The sequence below is a fragment of the Herpailurus yagouaroundi genome, unplaced genomic scaffold (genome assembly GCF_014898765.1).
Source record: "Herpailurus yagouaroundi ecotype Mexico unplaced genomic scaffold, PumYag 197, whole genome shotgun sequence".
NCBI classification, from domain to species: Eukaryota; Metazoa; Chordata; class Mammalia; order Carnivora; family Felidae; genus Herpailurus; species Herpailurus yagouaroundi.
In genome coordinates, this window is record NW_024412428.1 from 22,157,812 (window position 1) to 22,183,019 (window position 25,208).

Below are 25,208 nucleotides of genomic sequence, written 5' to 3' on the forward strand. Positions count from 1 at the left end.
TATTAGGCTGTGTGTGTGTGTCTGTGTCTATGTATGTCTATGTGTGTCTGTGTGTCTATGCATATACATTCCACTGACAAAAGTTAAAAATGCTAAGAGGGGCGTCTGGGTGGCTCAGTTGGTTAAGTGTCTGACTTTGGCTCAGATCATGATCCCCTGGTTCCTGGGTTTAAGCCCCTGCATCGGGCTCTCTGCTGTCTTCCCAGAGCCCACTTCGGATCTCCTGTCCTCCTCTCCCTCTGCTCTTCCCCCACTTGTGCTCGCTCTCTCTCTCTCAAAAATAAACAAACATTATAAAAAAATGTTTAAGACTGTGGAATGTGGTGCATTATAGAGAGATTTCCTTTAAAAATCCTGCTGTCAATAAGCCCCTACATAGGATCTAAGATGCAAGCTTTAGCTATTTGAAAAGTGCCCTCATGTGGCCCCCTTCGCCCCAAACACTCAGTTCAGCGTAGTTCATGATACCCTCAGGCCTCCCTTCAGACTCCTACCTCGTAAGTCACCTGGGCAAACAGAGGCTGTTTACTCTGCTTATCCAGGCACTGAAAGTTTTCTCCAGAAAAAAGGTGCCTGTGCTTTTCTGTAGCTGATAAAGCGTGTCTCTTAACTCCCCACAGACAAGGGATTTTGGTGGTTCAGCCCTTCTGGCCTTTGCCAAAAGGCAGCTTAGGCTTTTAACTCACTCTCAGAAGTGAGTTCCAAAACTTCTGTTTGCATCATGACTTTTCAGGCTCAAGGCTCTTTTGCCCTCCAAGTCCCTTCCTCCATAAAAAAAAAAAAAAAAGTATCAAACGTTTTATCTGACGACTGGACCAGTAAAAACATTACTGCAATGCAGGCTAGACTCACTGTTATGTATTCATTAATACGTGTTTTTTCCTTCTAATTTTAAGAGAAATTACAATATTATCGTGAGTCCCTAGAAGTCTCATGGACCTTTTGCACCGTGTCTGTTGTGACTAACGGGGAGATGGGCCCTTGAGAACCTGAGGCAGCAAGAAGGGAGAGCCTACCGAAGCGCTCTGCCGCCCTCTGCAGGTTCTGAGAGCAAAGTGTCAAAAGCAAAGAAGTGCTAGAACCCGGATGGGACGAAGTAATGGCCACATACTAGGCGGTCTTTGTCAGGCAGTTATTATATGTGGACTGTGCTGAGGAAGTTGCAGACACATCCTGGGAGCCTCAGGTCGCTAACATCCGGTGACCCCAGAGGTTAGGTTTCGTGCCCAAGTTCGCCCAGCCGGCGGTGGCAGAGCCACGTGACCACCAAGCTTGGCTTTTCCGCCTGTCCATCAACCGCTTCAGGAGCAGGCAGTCTGCATCTCCTGTCAAGCTCTGACTCTTCCCTCCCCATCTCACTCGGCGTTGCCTGGAGAATAAGCATCGTGACCAGTGAGAGTGAAGTCAGAGTCCGATATACTGTAGAACTCCGTAAGTACGTGCTCCTGTGTATCTACACAGATCAGAATGTTGGTAACACTTTTGTCTTGTTGGGGCCCCGTGTTCCTATTTCATTAGTATTGTGAGGCGGCCTGAGTGGTGAAGGCTGAGCCTGCACCTCGGATGGTTACCCTCTGAGAGACGAGATTCAGATGAAGTCACCGCCAGCCAGTAATTCCAACGCACCTCATTTTCCTCATTTCTGGGCCTAAGGGGGACTCAGCAGGTGGGGGACGTGACGATCTGCATTTATACAGAATCCTGGCTTTAAGGTAACTAGCCAAAATATTAAGCTACCCCAACAAATCCTTCAGTGAAAGCCAGAAAGCTAATCCCTGGTGCACCTTGTTTGAAATAAATTCTTTGGGCTGGGGCAAAATCTTGCAACAGGCCTCCTAAACCTCACGACCTCTCACCTGGGGTAATTATTCTCTGTAGGAAGACCCACTCATTTATTCCAGCAAGGCGATTTTCCTTTCCACTTTCCCTCCCTCCTATCTACTGCTACACCCACACCCTCCCTCAGCCCAAATGCAACCTGATTAAAGAAGAAAAAAAAAAGAGATTCTTTTGCTGAAGTAAATGAGAACCCATGCAAGGATGGGTCGAATATCCAAGCTGGCGAGACCCCAGCGCCCACACCCTTTGGGCTTCTGTGACCCACTGGAAAGCTGTAAATCACCCAGTGAAAGAAAGGCAGGCCTATGGCAGAAATTGAATCAATAGCCACAAAAAATACTGGGATTGGGCCCCCAGCTGTTCATAAGTAGTCACCTCAGGGAAATAGTTACCTTGGGGAAATAGAGAGGAGTCAGTCACACATGCAGACATCTCCGCTTTGTATTCTTCTGAAGGTGCTTAATGTTTGTTAAACAAAGAGCATGTATTTGTTTTACCACACACACAGACACACAAGATTATAGAAAATACATTATTGTTTTCAGCTGCTGCATAAAGGAAATTAAATGATAGCCAGGGGAAAACTCCAGGAGGAAAAAAAAAAAAAAATGAGAGCAGAGAAGCCAGAATCAAAAGATTTTTATTCCCGACTCAGCTTTCTTTGCCTGACATTCTTCATGTGAAAAATGGAGGAAATTATAATATTCATCTGCCGTGGTCACCCCAGGAGGATTAAATGAGATGATTACTAAAAAAAAAAAAAAAAACAAAACACATGCAGGGGGGTTTTTTTTCCCCCCGCTTAGTCCCTCATCCCTAAACCCCCTAACTTTGCCCAATGATGGAAGTTTAAATGCTCTGTCTCCAAACACAATTTGCCAAGAGGCTTGCCTTCAGGTGGTGTCCTAGGCAGCTGTGAGGCCACCAGCCTGGAGGAGCTGCCCAGCACAGGTGAGAAGGGGAGAACATTCGGAAGAAGCGTCTGGTGGTGATAGTTAATGTAGAAGCATCTAAAGCTGAGTGGTGAAGACGTGGGTTGTTGCTGATTCTTAAACCACCCCGGAGATTACCACGCTAGTTTAAAACCAGAAACTAAAAAAAGGAAAAGAAAGTGTCTTTTCCAAATGTTGAAACTAAACCGTGAGGGTCATCTTTACTTCATACAAGTGCCACTTAGCAACAGAAAGGGTAATATGTACAGGGTGGCCGTTCTATTACTGGGTTCAGAACTCAGGGGCCTAGGTAAACCATATAGCTAGAGGATCTGAGAACTGCTATCTTTCACATTCCAGGGTTGAAATAAAGGATTTTTCCTTTTTTTATTTAAGAAGGTAAGACAAGCGGTGCTAGAGATGCAAAAAAAGAGGTAAAGCCTGAAAAGAAATAATTATTGTATCAGAAAAGAGAATAGTCAAACCTCAGGACACTCGTTAATGAAAAGTGTGTTATTCATAACCTTTCTCAGGGGGAAGAGTGCATGTTCTTTTTTTTTTTTTCCTTTTTTAAATTTATTTTTATTTTAGTTTTTTAATTTACATCCAAATTAGTTAGCATATAGTGCAACAATGATTTCAGGAGTAGACTCCTTAGTGCCCCTTACCCATTTAGCTCATCCCCCCTCCCACAGCCCCTCCAGTAACCCTCTGTTTGTTCTCCATATCTATGAGTCTCTTATGTTTTGTCCCCCTCCCTGTTTCTATATTATTTTTGCTTCCCTTCCCTTATGGAGAGTGCATGTTCTTTTTAGGTAACTAAAATAGTTCCAGGTTGTGCAGCATTATTTCCTCCTATGAGGGATAAACGGCAGAAACAATGGATGTAAAAATTAGGACGTTTGAATCCCTGTATAAAGTTGCCAACAAGATATCCCATTATATTCAATCTCAGATAGGTAAAGAATAATTTTTAGTGTAAGTATGTCCCATGTGTTGTACAGTCAAAAATTCTTTGCTTTTTATCTGAACTTCAAATTTAACCGGATGTCCTATATCTTTTTTTGCTAAATCTGACATCCCTACTATTGCAGAAAGAATAAAAACTCTCACCATGCTTGGCATGAGAAAGGCAGTTAGAACATAAGAGAAAGGTTCGTGAGAGGTCAGCCAACAAACACCACAAAGGGTTTTTATAGAGGATGTTGGAAAAACATGTGGTAAAGCACCAGCTTCTCGCTCCTATGAAAGGCTGGCTTTGTTTCTTAGCAGGATGGAGGCTGCCCTCACTAACCCCAATTTACAGACAGACTGAAAAACTCTCCCGGAGTAGAACTGGTCTCCATGGGAACACCCTGCCTGCCAAATACTCAGGTGCCAGGCGTACAGAGCTTGTAGTAGGTGCTCAGTGAAGATGGGCAGGTTGGGTAAGAGACTCAGCAGGTAAAGTCTCTAAACTTTAGCATCTAAAGATTGGATGACTCTTCAATAAGACTAATTGGCAATCCAAAGGGTCCCTATCTAGATGCACTTGTTGGCCAATGTTCAAGTTTTTAAGTATAAAAATGGACAGATCTTTGGGCGAAGTCACTCAGCTGGTTAACAGCAGAGCTAACAAGAAGCTTCCGGGCAAGAAACTGTTGTTATGTACCATAAGGCTTGGCACACATATCCATTCCAGAATTTGCTCTCCCACTCAATAGCTAAGATCATTCTTATAATGTAAAATAAAACCACATAGGCATAATTCTTTATGCATTGTATGTAAGACAATTTACATGGCTCCCATTTTCTGAATTCTTTGATTTGTCTGAGTTGATTTGCATTTGGATAACCACTGTCTTGCAGAACCATTCCAGCTACTCTATTTATTTGCAGATTTATGAATATCTAAATGAGCTCAGTCCCTGCCAGTTTAGATATGACTTGGGTGGAAATTTTTCATCCCTCATTCTATTCTTCATTTATCCTGTCTCCATGAAGTGATGGTACATGACCATCATTTAAATCTAAGCCACACATTTAATTGGGGGTTTGAATATGCTGAGTGAGTTACCATGAAGTTTGATGTTTATCTCATGATATGTGTATATCTTTGATAAAATTTGGAAACATTCCCAAAGATCTTTGATACTTGGCATGTTTTAAAACTATCTCAATTAAGAAATGAATGTGGGTCATGAGCAGAATAACTCCTACAAGAGGCAGGGTGGCGGGGGGAGATGAATGAGCCCAGACTGAGCTCCTGTATGCACCGTTAGTCATCACCGGACGCAGTCTATTGACCTCGAAGCACCATGTGGTGCTTTAGAAATGCCACCCAAAGTGTGTCATCATCCATGACAAAATCCCCGATCACATTAATAATTTCCTTACCCTCACAGATGTTTTGTGCTGGAACTCCAGAAGTTACTAAGTTTTAGAACTCATCCCATCATTCTTCAGGTGTGTGGTGAGAAAAAGTGCATTCTTTGATTGGAGAACATAGAATCTGTATTTACTTGGAAAGTATATTTTATAAACTCACACAACAGCATCGTGGGATGGACCTGGGGCCTGAAATGCTTTCTGATTACCTGCTCTATACCAGATCTTGAACTAGGCAACTGGGAAATAGAAGGATTAATTTGCCTCTCACCTCAAAGGACCATGAGATGTGAAGTTAAATAATTATAGCATAAAGAAGAATACAATACATGCCCTAAAAATAGTATAGAATGTTACAGAATTCAGAGAAAGGAGAGAGGCTTATACCAGGGAATAATCAGGAAAGAGTACTTTATTTTTTTTTAATATATGAAATTTATTGTCAAATTGGTTTCCATACAACACCCAGTGCTCATCCCAAAAGGTGCCCTCCTCAATACCCATCACCCACCCTCCCCTCCCTCCCACCCCCCATCAACCCTCAGTTTGTTCTCAGTTTTTAACAGTCTCCTATGCTTTGGCTCTCTCCCACTCTAACCTCTTTTTTTTTTTTTTCTTCCCCTCCCCCATGGGTTTCTGTTAAGTTTCTCAGGATCCACATAAGAGTGAAACCATATGGTATCTGTCTTTCTCTGTATGGCTTATTTCACTTAGCATCACACTCTCCAGTTCCATCCACATTGCTACAAAAGGCCATATTTCATTCTTTCTCATTGCCACGTAGTATTCCATTGTGTATATAAACCACAATTTCTTTATCCATTCATCCGTTGATGGACATTTAGGCTCTTTCCATAATTTGGCTATTGTTGAGAGTGCTGCTATAAACATTGGGGTACAAGTGCCCCTAGGAAAGAGTACTTTAGCCTTTAAAGACACTTTGACAGAGCAAGATGATGGTCAAAGCAAGTCAGACAGAGGGAAGGGCACAGGGTGTGTGGGGAAGCCCTTTGTATTCCCATCAGTGGGATGCAGGGTGCAGCAGGAGCAGAGCCTGAAAAGGCGGTGCAAGACCTACTAGAGTGTCTTAGTGTGGCATTCAAGGGGCTCCAAGGCAGACCGGAGATCATCTTCACATCCTCCATCCCAATCCCATTAGGCTTTCCTGCAAGGAGGAAAGAAGACAGCTCCCTTTGCTTCGCTCTCCTGTGACTCTTGCTCTTAGATCTGAATTTTCTTATGGCGCTGTTGTCTGGTGCATGTTCTCACACCAGGACGGCGTACTTAGTCAAATGCAAGATGGCAGAAGGTGCATGTCTTTCTTTTGTTAGGTGGGAGAAAGGGATTGTGACAGGGGAGTGTTGACAAGAGGTGAGTGGGTAGCCCATGGATGGAACTACCACAGGCACTTTCCCGGGCACTTGGTTTTAGGAACACAGAAGTCAAAGATGTAGACGATTTAAGTCCTGCAGTGCTCAGACGGCTGACTTGATTCACCTGAAGAACCCAAGAACCTGAGCGCCCCGCTCTGGCCACTTCAGGGTCCAAGGGGCCATTTATGTTAAGGAGGCTCTCTTTGTCCCTCCACTTTTGCTCTGGCCTTTACCAGACCACAGCTTCCCTTCAGGGTTTCCTAGAGTGCAGGACCCTCATGTGCCTCTGTCATGTTTTCTAAAGATTAGGCCTCCTGGAAAAGAATTCTTCCTTCTCAGTCTCTCCTGAGGTCTTGAAGAGAAGTTTTGGTCCCCAGTAGCCTCTGAGCAAAAGGTACATGCCACCTTACAGCAGCTCTCTGTTTGTATTGACAAGTCAAGAGGTTCCCCATCTGGTGGATAAGAGCCAAAAAAATTGCCACCAAAAACCAGTTACACTGAATGGAGAATGATCAAACTTTTTTTCCTGTCAAAAAGCAATTCTAATTTGATTGATTGATTTGGCAATGAGGGCTGTTTTTACCGTGAGGTGATATAGAAGGTATTTTTCATAAGTTTGATGAGCTCAGTCTGCATCTATTTAAACTTTTTTTAATGTTTATTTATTTTTGAGAGAGAGAGACGGAGACAGAGACAGAGCACAAGTAGGGGAGGGGCAGAGAAAGAGGGAGACACAGAATCCAAAGCAGGCTCCAGGCTCTGAGCTGTCAGCACAGAGCCCAACCAGGGCTTGAACTCACAAACTATGGGATCATGACCTGAGCTGAAGTCGGATGCTTAACGACAGACTGAGCCACCCAGGTGCCCCAGTCTGCAACTATTTAAAGCACATAACATATGTGGGAACGTTCAACCTTCACAGCTGTGAAATTGATGATACAAATTCGTACGTCAGTGTTTTCAAAAATATGCAAGAGGGCACATGATTGTTCACAATTATTTTAGGGGGTTTATGAGCGAAGTCTCAGGGCCCCTGGACCTTCAAGCTCTCTCCAAAGGAATCAAGGTTGAGAAGTTTGTACACACTGCTGAGTTGAGATTCCAGGTTTGCCCTGCAGGGAGCAGCATTGGTAAAATGTTATGAGGCTGTAAAAAAAAAAAAAAAAAAAAAAAAAAAAAAAAAAAAAAAAAAAAAAATTTTTTTTTTTTCCTAACCGCTGTTTCTAGGCAAACTTTCCTCTTTTGCCTTCAGGTAATTTTAATTAGAGTAAGAATGAGCGTCAGTGTTTGTGGCCTTGAGGAGAGTAGCTGTTTGACCAGAACGGAAATACAAAAGGCCTATGTATCAAATACCTGTTTCTAGGGCTGACAGTATTCTTTTTGCTTTTCATTTTTTACTAATTTTTTCCCCCAGCGTCTAATAGTTCCCAACACCAAATAGGTGCTCAAAAAGTGTCTGATGGAAGAACAGTTACACTAGTTCCAGCTCCAGGGAAGCTTTTGGTTGAACACACAGGATAATTGCAGGTCTAGAAGACAGTGGCAGGGCTCACCTGGTCCCTAAAACCCACCTTGCTCAGACTGCTTGAGTCCAACACTCCTCAGGGCGGGCACCATCTATGATTTAAAAGGACTTTGCACCGGGTGGCCCAAAATGAGACTACAGCTGTTTATAGTTCTCTCGGTGACTCCAGGAAATTATTTTCTGATGCATTCCTCTAAGAAAATCATGTCATTTCCTTATTGCTGGTTAATTATTGCCAGGCCTTGAATAAATGGCCGAAATTTTAAATTTAAGCACAGGTAAAGCACGTAGACAAATAATCCATGATTCACCTTGTACATTGCTGTGTCAGCATTTGAAAGCTTCTTTCAAAGATGAGACAGGGAAGGGAGATCAGGTTGAAAGAAAAAGCATGACTTAATGAGCTCTGACTCTGAGGTTCTCAGTTCCTCTTTCCAACAACACACCCACTCCCTGCGGTGATCTTCTCCTTCCCGCCCCTTCCTCTTTCTCTGGAGGTAAAAACTGCCTTCAGGCAAGTTTTAATATGTGGGTGTTTGTTGCTTCCACTAGGGCATTGGAATATTTGTTTAACTGCAATTGAAATAAAAGGTTATGCTCCTAAAGAAGGAATTCCAGTATCAGGGAGAGGAGACTGAGGCAATTTTTCAACACGGCAGGCTCTGCAGCTGTTGCTGAAACACCCCCTTCACTCCCCTGTGACCCCCCCCACCCCTCCTCTCACAGCAGGTGTAAAAGGAGCCCTTCTTGCAGCTGCCCTTCACCACCATGGTATCTGCAGAGTGTTAATTACAAGGGACCTAGTGCTTTCAAGGGATTGAAAGTTACAAATAAAATATACAATAAAAACCACAGATTACTTTCTACTACCAACCAGTCCCCTTGTTTTTTCTAAAACAGGAGCCTATCAAAGTACCTGTGTACATATGCATATGTATATATGTACATATGTGTATATACTGTGTAAGCATACAGTTAACTGCAAAAGTATAAGGCTTTCTATATCAGGAACTGTATAACCTGCCAGAAAGCATCTATCATCACCACCACCAAAGGCAAAGAGTTATTGATTAAACGCTCATATTCACATGACATTTCCCTGAGCAAACAAAACAGCTGGCAGCTCTCGCTGAGTTTACCATGTGTGGTAACACCAGCGTGAGCCCTTCCATAGAGGGAAAAGGCAGACTGAGAAATGAACAGTAGGGCCAGGCAGCTGACTAAATCAATGAAGACAGGCTCACTCTGTGGTTGAATCTACAGGATGCGAGTGTCCACACTGCATGACATCACGGACTTAGCTCTGCCCTTTCTCTTCACATCCTCAGGGACATAGACTAGTTGTGATCCTGACCCACCAGCAAGCTGGCTTATTCAGGCATTGGCTTATTCCAAACTAAACCCTTGGCTTCCTATTTCTAGATGCTAACACCAGGACTCTGGTAGCAAGGTGCAGTGGGCTGAATACTTGTGTGCCCCTCCTCCATTCATTTGTTGAAATTCTAACCCTTGGTGCGATAGTGTTAGAAGGTGGGGCCTTTGGGAGATGTCATTTTTCTTATATGGTTATGATGGTGAAGCCCTCATGAATCAGATTCATGCCCTTATGAAAGAGACCCCAGTAAAGCTCATTGTCCCTCTGCCAGTGAGAAGAGGGCCATCTATGAGCTAAGAAGCAGGCTCTCACCAGACATTATACCTGTAGCATCTTGCTCTTGGACTTGCCAGCCTCCAGAACTGTGAGAAATAAATTTTTGAGTGTTTAAGACACTCAGTCTCGGGTATTTTTGTTAGAGCAGCCCGAATGGTCTAAGACACAGATAAAGGCAGTGTTCAGGGTCCCAGAAACCAATGCTGTCAGTCGGATACTGAAGAAAGTGACCACAAAACTGGTGAAATGGAAGTTTACAAAAAAAGTTGTTTCCAGTTTACTGTTAACTGGAAAACTCAGCCTTGGCCCACCTTAAAATGGAGGCATTGCCTGAGTGTTCTGTAAGTCAGGAGGGTGAGAGGGAGGAGAGTCAGAAAGGGCCACCATCTGTGTTCAGTTTCTTACTTGCTTTGCTTCACCCCCTATAAACAGAGGGTTAGTTCCAGAAATACCAGAGAGATGGCATTTAAGGTTTCAGGAGGAAACTCTGAAGGTTAAAACCCACATCCTATGCCTCAGCATCTGCCAGAGACTGCCCAGAATAACCTGTGTCCATAGGAAGGGGCACCACCTGCCTCCCGAGACAAGGGGTCTCCAGGTACTTTCTCCGTGGGTCAGACTCCAGGAGGTTTGGTGACCCTTGGGTGTGATACTGGTTTTGAAGGTGTAGGGATGATAAATTAGTTGAAGAAGAAAAATGTCACCCCCATATACCCTCTCCCCAGAGGAATTAAAACCTAAGAAGGGGCTCTAAAGAATACAAGTGTCAGAGATGATAAGACACAGACCTTGAGCTTAGCATTTGATTCTTTGTTTTGTTTTGTTTTGTTTTTTTTTGGTTGTCTATGGTTTCCTCAGACCAGACTCTCAAAGGGAGACTGAAATTCACATGAATTCTTAAAATAAAACCAATTTAATTCTATCATATTTAGAAAAATTAGTGTATGTCTTACAATATTCTCAGAAGGACACAGGGAAGGCTCTTTCTACCCCCCAAATAATAAAGTGATTGAATTCACCAAAGACCAGGAATCTCTCTCTCCCCCTCACTATCTCACTGTATATCTATCTATCTATATATGTATATCTATACCTATATATATGTATATAGAGATATATCTATATATATATATACGTATATATATATCTGAAGATAAAGGATGTTAATGAGCAGTGAGCAGCACCCTCAGTTACTCCTATGGGGCATTTTGCGTCATTATCTCCCCTAAACCTAAACCTCACAGAAAATCATGTGAGGAAACCAAAGCTTAGAGAGGTTGTGAGTTTCCCAAAGTAATAAGATCAGGCGAGATCAAACCTAGATCTGTTGAGCCAGAAGCCCATGGCTTTAACTGACTCTGCTACACCAGTTCCCTGGACTCATTAAATGTTTGTTAAGCAAAATAAAATCCCGTAGAGAGCTTCAAAAAGAGGAAAAGGACGTTGCATCCCGCTGCTGTCAGCCTCTGTAAATGAAGATTACTGGTAAATACACTATCTGTGGTATAGGTAACATATTATTTCCATCTGTGTCTTTGAGGGAAGAAGGGAAGGAGGCAGGAAAGGGGAGAGGGGAGAAGGACAGGCCCTAAAACAGCTTTGAGCTCTCAGAAGTGTGTGCAGTTTTCTTTCCCACTAGGTAAATGGACAACATGTTTTTTGGGAGAAAAGTCAAGCCATTCCCCCATGACATATCTCTTCCCCTTAGAACAGCTATTTCTTTCAGAGGGAGAAGAGTTATCCCTGCAGGCAGGGTTAAGCACCTGGTCTCACAAAGGACTGGGAAATCAGAGATGTAATCTTCCTCATTGTGAAGACCCTTGGCAGGGCAGGTGCATGAAGCAGTTCCCTGGTTTGCAAACTTGAAGAATTTGAGTGCTGGCCAGAATACTGCTGAGGAGCTTCCTCTTTCCTGATGGCGTGGCTGAGTGCCCTTACTCCGGGGATTCCGGCAGCCTGGTTTCCTGGCCAGATGTTTCTCATCCACACCTGTAGACCTTAGGAAACCAAGGGTGACCTCAGTAGGCGTGGCGTTGATTTCCTTCCCACCACTGCCCTTGAGATGTGGTAATTGGATGAACATCCACACCAAGACCATCCACTCAAACAAGCAGATCAGGGAGGGAAACTTCCTCACTTCAGTCAGCAAGTCAGCTGTTGGGTTACCTCCTGTCACATCTGGTCAGAGGACAGGGTCATCCATCCAGTGGATCAGGCTGTGTTCTCACAGCATGGTGTGGTTGGGCTTATATCTCATGGCTCACCCAGAAGTATGGATTTGATTCTTAAGCGATAACCCCAGAGCCTGTGCGAGACCAAGGAAGCCACCCATTTAGGGTCATTGGACATTGGATTAAGCCAGACCATTGAAGAGCTGCCTTTGTGCACTACATATTATCCTGGCCTCTCTTAAAACCTATTTCATATACTGCCACTTTTTGTATCAAGGGATGTTATATCAGCCACACGACAATTTCTGTGATAACCACTGTACAGATGCTTTTGAGGATGTGGCCAAATGCACCTGACAGCACTGATCCTCCTTCTCAACCTCATAGGAGAAATGTTTCTCAGTTTAAAGAACCAGAAAAATGTACATTTCTCCTAAGTGTTAACATGTGATTCTCCTCAGCATTGTGAATCTTGTAGCTCGTAGAATTCCCCTCTTTGCTTTGGATGCTGGGAAACTCAAAGACATATTTTGCCTATTCCCAACAACTTGTACAGCACCTTGTAGCATACATTTTCTGTACATGCTTTGCACTTGTGTTCATCTTATTCCCTACCCTTGTTTTCCTTTTGCCCTAACTGCTTCATCTCTAAGTTGTTGCTTATCACATGAGATGTATTCTAAAGGTTTCCTATATTAGAGCAGATAACTGCAGTAAAAAAAAAAAAAAAAAAAAAAAAAGACTCTAAATGACTGCAGTGACTGCAGTGAAAAAGGTTGACTTCCGCTTACCTGAAGTCTAATGTGGATGTTACTTGGTGATTCCCTGCCAAGTGGGGGACACAGGAACATACGTTCTTTAGCTTTGCCATCTTTAGCATGTAGCCCTACAGTGACTGCCAGAGGTAGAAAGATGGGAAGCATGTCAGGCCCTTCACTCCTTCAGCCTGGAAACGACACACACCATCACCTCTAACATTCCATTGGCCAGAATTAGTCACTCAGACATAAAGCACTGGGAAATATTGTTCCCAATTGGGCAGCCACTTCCCCAAAACAACAGTAGATGGGAGGGAACACAAATCCTTGGTGGTCAGCTACTGTTTCTGCCACACTCTCTAAATTCCCTCTGGAAACAAGAAAAGTAAACAAACTCAATAGACTTTAGAGAAAAAGGAAATCTCTCTTCTTGCCAAAGAACAGGATTATCAATTAAGAAATAACCAAAATTGGGAAGATCTATGGTGGGACTGACTCTGTGCTGGGTATTAGAGGTGGCACAAAGCATGAGTTATAGTTCTTGCCTTCAAGTTGATTATAGGGTTTCACACACACCTTCCACACTTCTGCTTCCATGGTTGGAGATGTGGCAGTTCTCAAAACCAGTCTGTAGTGGAGACATCATTCTATAAGGTCTTTCCCCTGCCCTCACTGAACTCTGTAAAGAAAAGGGTCAGATGCAGCAAGGAGCTGGCTCTGCCTGTGGAATAAAAAGCAAGCCCTTCAGTAGCCACCTTTGAGGTAGCCAGTGGAAAGTAAGGAGGCAGGGACTCTTCATTTCATTTCTAGTCTTCACTCTGAGATGACCTTGGTTAAGGGTTTAATTTCCTCCTGCCTGGATTCCTAGTTTGCAAATTGGAGGTAATGATATTTGCCTACCTTGCCTTCAGGATTAATTAGTGGTTGTGTTGCACTTTGAGCCTGCAGATGAAAGGCTTTTATGTGATCATAGTACATCATCATCATCATCATCACCATCATCATCATCATCATGACCATTGTCATCATCGCCATCATTACCTTGTGTCCTAAAGATAAAATGATGGACTTCCCACTCAAAGTTTCCAAGACACTTGACCTTTCTAACTTTTCTAACCTCTTCTTCTATGCTTTTTTAAAGGATTAATCCACTTTCCCCTTCTTCTTGGCCTTGTTGCCAAGGACTGAGAAAGTGGGAGCTAATCATACCTTCTTAGAGACCCATGTTTCACACACTCTAACGTGACAGTGCCTTTCTCCCAACAATCAAGCCTAGACATTTCAACGATACTCCAAATCCAGAATATAAGAGATCCATCAGAAACAGAAGGAAGGGAAAATTTTTAAGGAAACTGTTTTAAAAATCTCAGAACTCCTTAAAAAGTAATTTTTCCTCCCAGAACATCTCGCTAAGTAAATTGACCTTTTCTCCTTGCTAGATTACATTATAAAGAAGAGAGTTATTTCCTTTCAAGTCAGTACTCTGGGCTGATCCCATATCCTCTAGAGCTTCTCAGTCTCTAAACTCAACAACAGTTCAAATTCTGACTCAAAAACTGGAACCTTTTCCTGGGGAGATTGGAGGACTTTTGGTGACATTCTGCTTTTGAAAGTGGGGGTAGGACCAGAGGTAGTGTGGGCTGTGAAGTGATAAAAGCAGAACCAAGCAGCTACGTTCAGTTTCCCTGCTATGTAGATTTAGTGTTCTGGATCTAAGACCAAGGATGGTGAAATCAAGTGGGGACTTTACTGAGCACTTCTAGTCCCCAGGACGAGTTTAACTGAAGTCTTGTTACTTGTGGGAAACCATTAAAATGGAATTGTTTCCCAAGCTGGTGGAAGCCTCTTCACTTTTTGATGCAGGTGCCACTTCATTTCACATTAGTGTTGAAATGTGAACGCTGGTCAGGGTTGGAAGAGCTGGAATGACTCAGTTACTCCTATGATCCCAGCCCCAACTTGTCTTCAGCGAACAATGGCAAGTTGCACAAGGGGACTGAGGTTTTGATTTCCAGTTTGTGACTCACATGCTTTGTCGGGCAATAATGATAATAACCAACATGTCTACAGCTCTTCCTGTGTGCTAAATATTGTTCCAGTCCCTTTCTATGATATGTCATTAATTCTCAACGGACCTTAAGGAAGCAATTTCTATTATAACCTCCACTTTAGAGACAAGGAAACTGTGACAGGAAAGGTTTAAATGTCTTATGCAAGGTATCATGGCCAGTCAGAGGCAAAGGTAGGATTTGAACGCATCACTGTAAAGAAACAAATCTCAGGAGGGCAGAGAGTTTTGTCTCTTTAGTCCTCTGATATGTCCCAAGAGCCTAGAATTATTCTTGGCATAAAATAGAGTTCTATAAAACAATATTAGGTGTTTCAGAAAGAAAAGGCAGACTAAGTGGAAAGGATGAGTTTATCAAGGAAATAATACAAGAATATTTTCCAGAACTGAAATATCTCCAGATACAGAAAAATGAAAGAGAAATGGCTCAGCAAGACATGCCACTGTAGAGGTTCAGAATACCAGCAATAAGGAAAAGATCTTGAAAGTTTACAGAGAGAACTAAGAAAGAATGGCCTTGGATTTCTCAACAACACCAGAAGCTAGAAGATAATGGTAAAATGTCTTCAGAATTCTCAGGGAAACTTTTTCCAACCTAGAATTCTGTGTCTTGCTAAACTATCAATCAAATATGGAGGTGAAATAAAGTCATTTTCAGGCACCCAAGGCTTTAAGATTTCCCTCCACCAATTCTTTCTCAAGAAGTTCCTGAAGGATATGCTCTAAATAAGAGATTAAGCCATGAAACAGGAAGACACAGGGGCTCTGACACAGAGTGTGGGCAGAGGGGAGTACAGGGTGGTAGTGAAGGGAGGTGTGGAATCACAGATCAGCAGCAGACCCAGTCAGCAACCAGTCCAGATTGGAGCAAGAGGACAGAGAGGTCTCCACTCAAAAAGAAAAAAAAAATGTGTACATATTGTCATTATAATGTAAACACCAAATATTGGTTTAACCCCAATTTAAGAAATGTCCATATTGGAAGGTAGAGAGTGGAGGGGAAGATGGAAGAGAACTATAGTCTCTTGTTCTAGACTAAAAAGTCAACAGATGATGCTTACAATTAAAAAAATTAATAAATTGCGATATAAAGCATATGGTGAGAATATGGAGGTAAATGCCTGGAAAAAAAGAATCAGGAGTTTCCCACAGGGAAAAGGCCTCAGGGTGGGGATTGGGAGCAGAAATCTGCTGGTCCTTATTAGAAACCTCGTGTGCTACTTGCCTTTTGAAGCTAGCACATATATAATTTTGCATAAATACAAACTCAGAGTAACAAGGGAAGAAGGGGAAGGAGGAAGGAGGAGGGTGATAGTAATCCTGGAGGCATGCAAGTAGGTCCTTGTGGGGCTGCCTGTCTGCTGTGTTGGGGACGTCAAGGCCATGGGCAGGTGGCCCATCCCAAGTCCCTCTCTTTCCCAACAAGACACAGAGCCCAGGCTGTGTCTGGGGTAGCTGAGTAAGGTCATTTTGGTGCATCAGCAATATCATTTTCGGTCTCCGTTTCTGTGCTCTCTGCATCTCTGGTTTTGAATCCTTGCAGGTTTGGAAAATGCTTTAAATCATACCTTAGCACTAGGGGCAGATCCAGATTTTATGGGACCGAAAACTTAAATGATTTGGGGGACCTTTTCTAAGAAAAACAGTGCAAAAGGATGCATCCAAAATTAGGTATGAAAGTGAATATTTATTTAGAATGAGAAAATGTATCATAATAAATTACAAAATTTTAAAAGCTGTTAAATACCAAAATTCTAAAAATCCAGAGAAGCGACAAAATGTTTTACTAATTAACTACCTGAAGCATCTCTATGCTTTTTTCCTATATTGTTTTGGAGGTATAATCTTTGATTACCTCTCAATATGACAAACTTTTGTCATATTTTCTATAGAGAGAATAGAAATATGATTCAGTTTTCCCTCTAGCAGGGTTGATTAAAATCTATTTTCCACAATTGATTGTTTAGAAAAATTTCTCTCTGGTTTCCAACTCATTATTGGTAAGTCATGTACATTTTTAAGATTGTTGTCCTAAATTTTGAAACTTCTCTCTCTTTTTTTAAAAATTATGAACTGCTACAGACACCTTGCTTTTGTAGTATTGCTTCATACTTGTTGACTGCAAACTCAGGAATTTTGATAAATGTTGTTGCATGTAATTTCTGTCAAAAAAAATCGAGAAAAGAAATCTCAGGTGTAATTGTCTATACTGCATTTTCAAGGGTATCCCTGAAAGGAAAGAGCTTGCATTTTGACTCTGCTTCTTTGGGAACTGAATCTTCCATTTAGTGCTGATTGGCAGAATGTTCCACAGACTGCCTTCTAGCTCCAAAGGTTTCAAACCTTGTTTCTCTTCCACTCACCTCGTACTTCCAGTGCCACATGCCATCCATGTCATGAAATGACCTCTGTTCCCTGCATCTTCCTGTCATGACTCCCAGTGAGCAGGCAATAGGTGTGTTCCTAACAATAGCTTAAGTGCATGCATCAAGTATATCCCACTGAGCCCAGACTAAATGCATCTCCAATTCAACTTCCCTCCAAATGCCCATGGAAACCCACAAGGCCCCTAACAGATGGGGAAGCATGCTGGAAGGGAAATCAGAGTAGAAGTAACAGGATCTTCAGTGATTGTGGTTAAAATACGTCTTGCAAATTTTATAAAAAACCATATGACCATGAGAACATAGGCCTAGAGCTCAGAAGGGCCAATGCAAGTGAGGCACCCTGCAGCTTAACTGCATTCCTTCTGACTGGCACTCAGGCAGGAAATTGTGCTCCAGTCCTTCTGCCCTGACATGCCATGTGACGACCTCTGCCCAGAGCTGTAGGGGAGAAAGCAGCCAAGGGAGGAGAGGGGGTGGAGGGGGAGGGCTGGCACCTGTCTCCCCAGAGCCACCTTAGTTAGCTATGTGGCTTAAGGAGTGTGAGCAAAGGGCAAGGGAAGGAGCATTTCCCAGGAAGTGCTTTCTCTGCCAACTGGCAAGGGAGGGGTGTGGACTCTGGTATTTATTGAAGGGAGGCAGGAAAGAAAGGAAAACCAGTCCAACTCTTCTGGGCTCCAGCACTTACTAGTAGGCACCAGAGAAGGTCTCTGCTTTATTGAAATCTTTTTATCACCTCACTAGGATAATTGATTTCTTACCATTTTTTCCAAAAACAGTCATCTCTCCTTTATCTGCATGTATTTATGCATTCTGTAGATTATAATGGCCTGCCACAAATTGTCTCTCCCATCATCAGTTATATTTGCAAAAGAAGTAAAGATTGATATTGCTGGTAGACCAAGCAAAATATAATGAGAAAGATGATTTAAGGTAGAAAGATAACAATACATTCCGTAGCCAACACAAATTATTCTGGAAAGTCTGTTTACTGTTACTTAAAAGCAAACATTTTTAGGGGCCCATCTTGTGCCTTTCATATTATATTCTTTAATTATCACAATAATCCTGAAAGGAGGTATGATTATTCCTAATTCACAGGTAAGGACATGAACCCATAGTGGAGAAATAATCCAAGGAGAGGAATTGGGGCCTGTCCAAGACAATATGCTAACAAGGGTTTTCAAGTCATGTTTTTTTTCACCACCCCACACTGATAACTGAAAACCACCCATGGAATCAATCTCCCCAGCTGGCCAGAGTCCTCCCCACTAAAGGCCTTGGTGTCCAGAATTGTCACACTTGGGCATCTGGACACTTAAGAGTGCAAAGAACCTTGCACAATATCTTCCTTGTACTTTATAGGGCTCCTCAGCACTTGCTGAGTGCTCCAGACAACTAGTCAACATATTTTATTATTTTCCAGATTCGCCATTACCTTTAGAGGAAAATCCTAGAGCTAAGAAAAAATGCAGAAAAAATTATTCTATAAGTACTTTAAAATTCCATTTTCAAACTGTACATTAGGAAGCACTGAAGGTTAATAGTGCTAAGTCGGATGAGTAAAAAAAAATTGTTTTTTCATTTTTGGGGCCTTTGCAAACATATGGAGGCGTATTTTCACACTATACCCCGAGGAAACAGCCAGCCAAACATTTTCTTCCTCTAGGTTCACGTATCTGAAATGAAAGCTGATATTTCTTGGTTGCGTGCTTAGTTTCAAAATGAAACCAGAACATTCCTAGCCTTCAGGCAGCTCTGGTAGCCACAGACAGCTGGAAATTCTGCAATCACAATAAAGTAGGTTAGGGAGAATCTCCCAGCAGCTACCATACAAACATGGGGTATTGGTGTGTATGTGTGTGTGTGTGTGTGTGTGTGTGTGTATTCATTTGTCAAAACTTTAGAGATGTTTCTAAAATAATAAGCATACTACCTCTTTTTCCCCTTAAAAAAAAGTACATAAAATATATGGCAAGGAATAGACACTGTTGCTTTTTCTCCAAGCATACATATTTTAGTGTCTGTTGGAAGAATGTCCTTGAACTGTGTTGTCCCATAAAAGAGCAGAGGTAATCATGATGCTAGACCCATACCTGCAAGTTTTGAATGACTTTTCGAATGACAATAATGGTCACATTTGGGTAACATTTTTCCTAAGGGGAGCCTATAGCATTAGACCTTTCCCTCCAAGACCCTAAATCTCATTCTCTACAGAATTGTGAGGCATCTGCTCCAGTCTCCATCTTTTAAAAATTTTTTTTAATGTTTATTTGTTTTTGACAGAGAGGGAGAGACAGAACATGAGTGGGAGAAGGGCAGAGAGAGAGGGAGACACAGAATCAGAAGCAGGCTCCAGGGTCTGAGCTGTCAGCACAGAGCCCAACACGGGGCTCGAACTCACAGACTGTGAGATCATGACCTGAGCCAAAGTCAGACGCTCAACCAACTGAGCCACCCAGGTGCCCCGTGTCTCCATCTTTTTAATCTCCCTCTCTCCCTCCCTAGTGTCCCCTCATCTCAATAGATGCCCAAGGCTCTCTGGTGGCTCTGGATTGCTCAGATCCCCCAAAGCAGGGCACAGGGCCATCTACAGCCTTTCTACTCGAAGCCCAGCACCTCGGAGCTGGTTAGAAATGCAGGATCCCAGATCCCAGCCCAGACCTTCTGAATCAGAACCCATATCCTAGCAAGATTCCTGGTGACTTGTGGGCACATTTACATTTGTAAGGTATTGGTCTACACATTCTTATGGGGTACCGTTGAGCTTGGTCACCAACTTGCATGTGACCTGGAGCAGATGAGGACACCTCTCTGGGCCTCAGTTTTCTTGTTTGTGAAATGAAGACATAAAGCCATCTCCAGATCACACTGTGATAGAGAGAGCTGACTCCAGAGTCAGGCCATCAGCTCACCTCTGAGTCAAATGAGTCAACCTCTGTAAGCCTCATCTGCAAAATGGCAGTATTAAGTATTCATCAGATACAGCTGCTATGAAGGTGCAGTGAGAGCACCTGTATTAGTGCCCTCCTGCTGCTGCAACAAAGGACCCTAAGTTCAGTGGTTTAAAGCAACATTTATTTTCTGTGTTACTGTTCTGGAGGTCAGAAGTGTGAAATAGGTTTCACTGGGCTAAAGTCAAGGTGTCAGCAAGGCCAGGAGGCTCTAGACAAGAATCTAGACATCTGTTCCCTTGCTTTTCCAGCTTCTAGAAGCTGCCCACATTCCTTGTTCCTTCTTCAAAACAGCAACAGCAATTGGAGCCCTCCTATCATATCACTCCAACCTCTGCTGTGTCCTCACATCTTCTCTGACACTGACTCCTGCCTTCCTGCTTATAAACAACCCCTGTGATCACACTGGGCCCACCAGATAATCCAGCGTAATCCCTCCACCTCAGTCAGCTGCTTATGACCTCAACTCCATCTGCAACCTTAATTCCTCCGTTGCCATCCACTATAACACGGTCACAGGCTCCAGGGATTGGGACACAGACGTCTTGGTGGGGGAGGCAGTTATTCTGCCCACTACATGGCATAAGGGGTTATTACTGCGCCTGGCAAGTAATCAGCACCCAGTAAATATTTGCCGTTTTTATGGTGGTCTGTGATTCTGAAGACAGCCCGCCTTACTCTGTAGGAGCAGAGCAGTGGGCTGGCTGTATTTTTGCGATGAAATGCCCAAGACATGTTCTCCAGAAGTATCATTTAGTTTTGGCTTGTCCTACCCTCTACAACCAGTGGCTGGACACCCCCCCCCCCTTATTCGGAAGCTCCCTCACCCCTGGCAAGCCACCACAATGACCCACATCCATCCTTCCACATCTAAAGCTTGAGAAACCTTTACATGTAAACTAGACATGCCTTACAGCCTCATGGTGTCGTTACCGAATCCACTGAACCCATTTATCTGAATTCTCTCCTGCAGACCACCTACCCTCTGTTGCATTCGTTCATTTAGGAAATACTGAATAGCTCTCACGCGCCGGATGAGTGGGCCTATCTCCGTCTCTCAGTAGAGCCCTATCTCCCTGCAGAGGTGCCACCAATAACACTCAGAGGGAGGCTGACTGGCCCTGGGTCCCCCAAGCCTTGCTTCAGTAGGACAGCTTCAGCTTTTCTGTTTTACATATTGGGGTTCTGTGTAAGATTTCGTTTAAAACCAAAGTCCACTTTCCAGTCCCTGGCACACAGTGGACACTCATAAATACGTAGATCTCCAAGTGTCTGAGAGCCACTGGTCTAGGAGGATTATCAAGCCCTTTCCAGCTGATTCTCCATGTTTGGCCTCTTTAGTCCTAAGCCTGGAAACGCCTTGCCTCACCCTGTTGTGCAGGTCCCCTCGAGCCACAAGCAGCCGCCATTCCTCTGCCCTTTATCAGTCTCCGCTTACTCTCTTTCCTTCCACTTCTGGGCCACATCTTTTAGTCCACTTGTAGTTTCTCAGGACCACAGTTGTCTCTCCCACCACCTGTCTGTCTCTTGTTAGTTAAATCCTGTTTCATGATCACAGTTCTCAAAACCCTGTGATGTTACTTACCTTCTCCAGAAAGTGCTTCAACTCTCCCCCACATTGATGTGGAGGAGAGGAAAGGCACCATATTCCTCACACCAGCCCTGCCCCCTCTCCCCTTACCGTAGAGCAATTAAAAATATCTAACACTCTCACACAGCTCTGCTTGACCCCAAGGCATTTAAAATTACTTAAATTAAGCTGTCTCATCATTTACTTTCAACGGCATCTAATAACACCTTATATTTACAGTTCTTTAGAGTTCACAAAGCTCTCTGACCTTATCACGTTTAATTTGAGCCTCAAACGCCCTTATGAGGTAAGCAAGGCGGTGACTTTTATTCTCCTTGTGCAGAGAAGGAAGCAGGCTCAGAGAAGGCCAGCACCTTGCCCAAGGCCAGCCGGCCCAAAGCAGCAAAAGCAGCCAGGAACAGAGATTTCCTCAAGCACGGCACTCTCTATACCGGGTGTTCAGCCTCACTTCCAGAGACTATGAAGAAGGCTCAGGGCCTGCTTCGTTTTTGTTTCAGGAATGGATTTCACAAAAGAACAAGATAGTACACTTAATCCTGGCTGCAGCTGCTGGAAAATTTGCTGTGGCCTCCTCATGTTAGCTGCGTGTTGAACTTGGACCGTCAAACAAAGCACAGCAGGAGAAAGACAAAGAGATCTTCCGCTGGTGGCTGGAAGTTCATTTTGGTTCCCCCTTTGACTTCACAGAAAGAAAGAAGCAGGAAACCTGCATTTCTGTCATTGTTACAGTCACTTGAACTATGCAATGCCACTTGAAAATTGAGCCAGCTTTGTTATGAAAAACAATTGTCTTTTGATGAAATGGAGCAGCCTTTTAGAGCCAATGAAGATACAAAGGTCAGCAACATTCTTTGCAGCAGCACTTGACCCAGAAAGGAATAGAATGATAGTTGCATTCCTTATCCTATTCATCTGGTAACAGAAATAAGCTCTCTGAGTCTCAGACTCCACACATCAAGAAAGGAAGTTAGAGGTTGTAAGAGATCATGAGACAGTCAGCCCCATCCTTCCTGTTCTCTCTCTGCTGTTCTCCCTGGAGGAAGTTGTAAAAATTAGACCTTGGAGACATGTGAAGTGTTTAGGATTTGGGGGAAGTGGGGGTTTTTTGTTTTGTTTTGTTTAATTGGTAGTAAAAGAAATGACAAGTCCTTCAGAGCCAGGCAAAAGGAATGGAAACTGTCATATGCTGTTTGGGAAAAGTGGTCTCCATAAATGCTCAACAGCCTTCAGATCAACAGCTTTCCCCTCACTGAGTCATTCTACCAGAAGAAGAAGAAATAAACAATTCCAAACTCAAAGGCAAAACAAGAAACACACCTGACTGGAGGACACTGATTTGCATGTGTGTGGTTTTGGACTAGGAACAGAGGACGCAGTGTGATTCAGCCGTGATGTAAACAAATAGATATTCTAACTCTCTCTACTGCAGGGGCCTGGAAGCAATGATACCTCATAGCGAAAGACATACCTTTGCCCAGATATTGGTTTCTAAATCATTCCAAGTCTCCTTGAGAAAAGGAACAGTTTCAGAGCTGGGGGAGGGAAACTTCAAAATGAGCCTGTGCTTTACCAAAAGGCAGGAAACACTCAAAGACTTACAGGCTTCTGGGAAAAACATCCTGCAAAGACATGCATATTGCTAAGTGAAAGAAGCCAGTCTGAAAAGGCTACGTACTGTGGGATTCCATTTCTATGATACTCTGGAGAAGGCAAGACTATGGAGATGGTAAACAGAACAGTGGTTTCCAGGCATTTGGGGTTGGGGAGAGGGTAGAACAGGTAAAGCTCAGGGGATTTTTAGGATGGGGAAACTGCTCTGGAAAGTAAAGAATCATTGATAATATGAAAAGTCACTTTGAGGGTTATCTGTTTTTCAACTTCAGATTTTATTGTCCTGGAATTTTTAAAAGGAAAGAACACACATTATACTTATGTATATATGTATTATCGAATATAAGAAGAAATGAAAAGTGTGTGTGTTGATGTATGAAGTCTATAAGTGCATATAGGTAGTCACTTTGATGAAAAGAGTATAATAAAGTTCCAATACATATTGTAATTTTGTTTTGATTAACATGTAACGTGTCTCTGTCCATCACACTCTGCCGTACAGCCACAAATGACTTACTAAAGGACCTATGTGTCACAGAACCTGAGGCACAAAAGGCCAGAATATCATTGACGAGGCTATCACTGTGCTGGCCCCTACTCAGAGGTCCAGAGAACCCACCTGTAGTGCCTCTGAGAAGGAGGACATTTAGATTTAATGTGACAAAGTCAAATAGGCCACATTAAACCTTAAGAAGCCACCCTTCGGGGCGCCTGGGTGGCGCAGTCGGTTAAGCGTCCGACTTCAGCCAGGTCACGATCTCGCGGTCCGGGAGTTCGAGCCCCGCGTCGGGCTCTGGGCTGATGGCTCAGAGCCTGGAGCCTGTTTCCGATTCTGTGCCTCCCTCTCTCTCTGCCCCTCCCCCATTCATGCTCTGTCTCTCTGTCCCAAAAATAAAATAAAAACGTTCAAAAAAAGAAAATTTAAAAAAAAGAAGCCACCCTTCATGGGTGACTGGGTGGCCCAGTCGATTCAGCATTTGACTCCTTATCATGGCTCAGGTCTTGATTTCAGGGTTGTGAGTTGGGCTCTGTGCTGGGTATGAAGCCTACTTGAAAAAAACAAACACCAAAAAAACCACCCTTCGTGTTCCCCATTGTGAGAATACCTGTAAAATATAGCAGTAAGATGGACTATCACCTGAAGTCTACAGAAATTAAAGTCTGATGCCTCGTGGGGTATATGTGCACACACTCACCCTGACACTCACATATACACACACTTATTTCCCCCTTTTCTTCCCATAATACTCAATTCTAAGATAAATTCTGCATTGCCAGCAAGATTTGGTTTTCTTTCTTTTTTTCTTCTTCTTCTTCTTCTTCTTATTTTTTATTTCCTAAATAAGGAGCATGGGACCAAGTGTACTGATAACTGCAAACTTATGCAGAGTCAGTATTTGTAAAAGCCCTCCAAGTGCCTCTTATCGCTGTCATAATAGATAGGTCAGAAGACCAAAGAGGAAGTAAATCACATTCTTTTTAAACTGGTGTAAACATCCTTTATTTGCCATGGCTTCTCATGATCATCACTTTTTGTCTGCTATAATAATAATAATATTTTTTGTGTGTGAGCTGTTACTGCCAATTACCCCAGAGAAGAGATAGCATGCATTTATCACTCTTTATTTCTACATTAAAATAAATGTGAGGATATTAAGGGCCCTTCCGCCTTTCTGGTCCCAGGTTTATTTTCCATCTCTTTCCAAGATGTCGGTTGGCAACTGTGTATCATGTCTTCCCTTGGACACTTCTTTTACTACCAAACTTTAAACAGTCTAAAACACTAACAGGATCTATTGCTTTTCCTGGTGACTCAGTGTATTTAAAAGTGTATCAAAGCCAGTGCAAGCTTGAATGTGTTGATAGTGGATGAAACAGACACAGGAAGTTTTTCTAACCAAATGAAGGCTCACATAGCCCTATGTTAAGGTTCCTTTGGCCATTGTTTCTTAAAGTTCAAATTTTTACATTTAAATGTGATATT

The 25,208-nt window shown here is 43.0% G+C and overlaps 2 long non-coding RNA genes across 4 annotated transcripts; one reads left to right on the forward strand and one right to left on the reverse strand.

Moving 5' to 3' along the window:
- The first annotated feature begins 1,117 nt into the window (after positions 1–1,117).
- Positions 1,118–23,672, forward strand: LOC121012956 (uncharacterized). Its single transcript, XR_005782424.1, has 2 exons — positions 1,118–1,431; positions 21,936–23,672. It is a non-coding gene; the product is annotated as an uncharacterized LOC121012956 (long non-coding RNA).
- LOC121012954 (uncharacterized) lies at positions 7,420–13,539 on the reverse strand. Of its 3 annotated transcripts, XR_005782421.1 has the most exons (4): positions 13,517–13,539; positions 13,193–13,295; positions 12,650–12,804; positions 11,183–11,684 (listed from the first exon to the last, which is right to left on the reverse strand). It is a non-coding gene; the product is annotated as an uncharacterized LOC121012954 (long non-coding RNA). The 3 variants fall into 3 exon arrangements; XR_005782422.1 differs by lacking the exons at positions 11,183–11,684; positions 13,517–13,539 and adding an exon at positions 7,420–7,623 and having other exon boundaries at positions 13,193–13,507; XR_005782420.1 differs by lacking the exon at positions 13,517–13,539 and having other exon boundaries at positions 13,193–13,507.
- Positions 23,673–25,208: the final 1,536 nt, after the last annotated feature.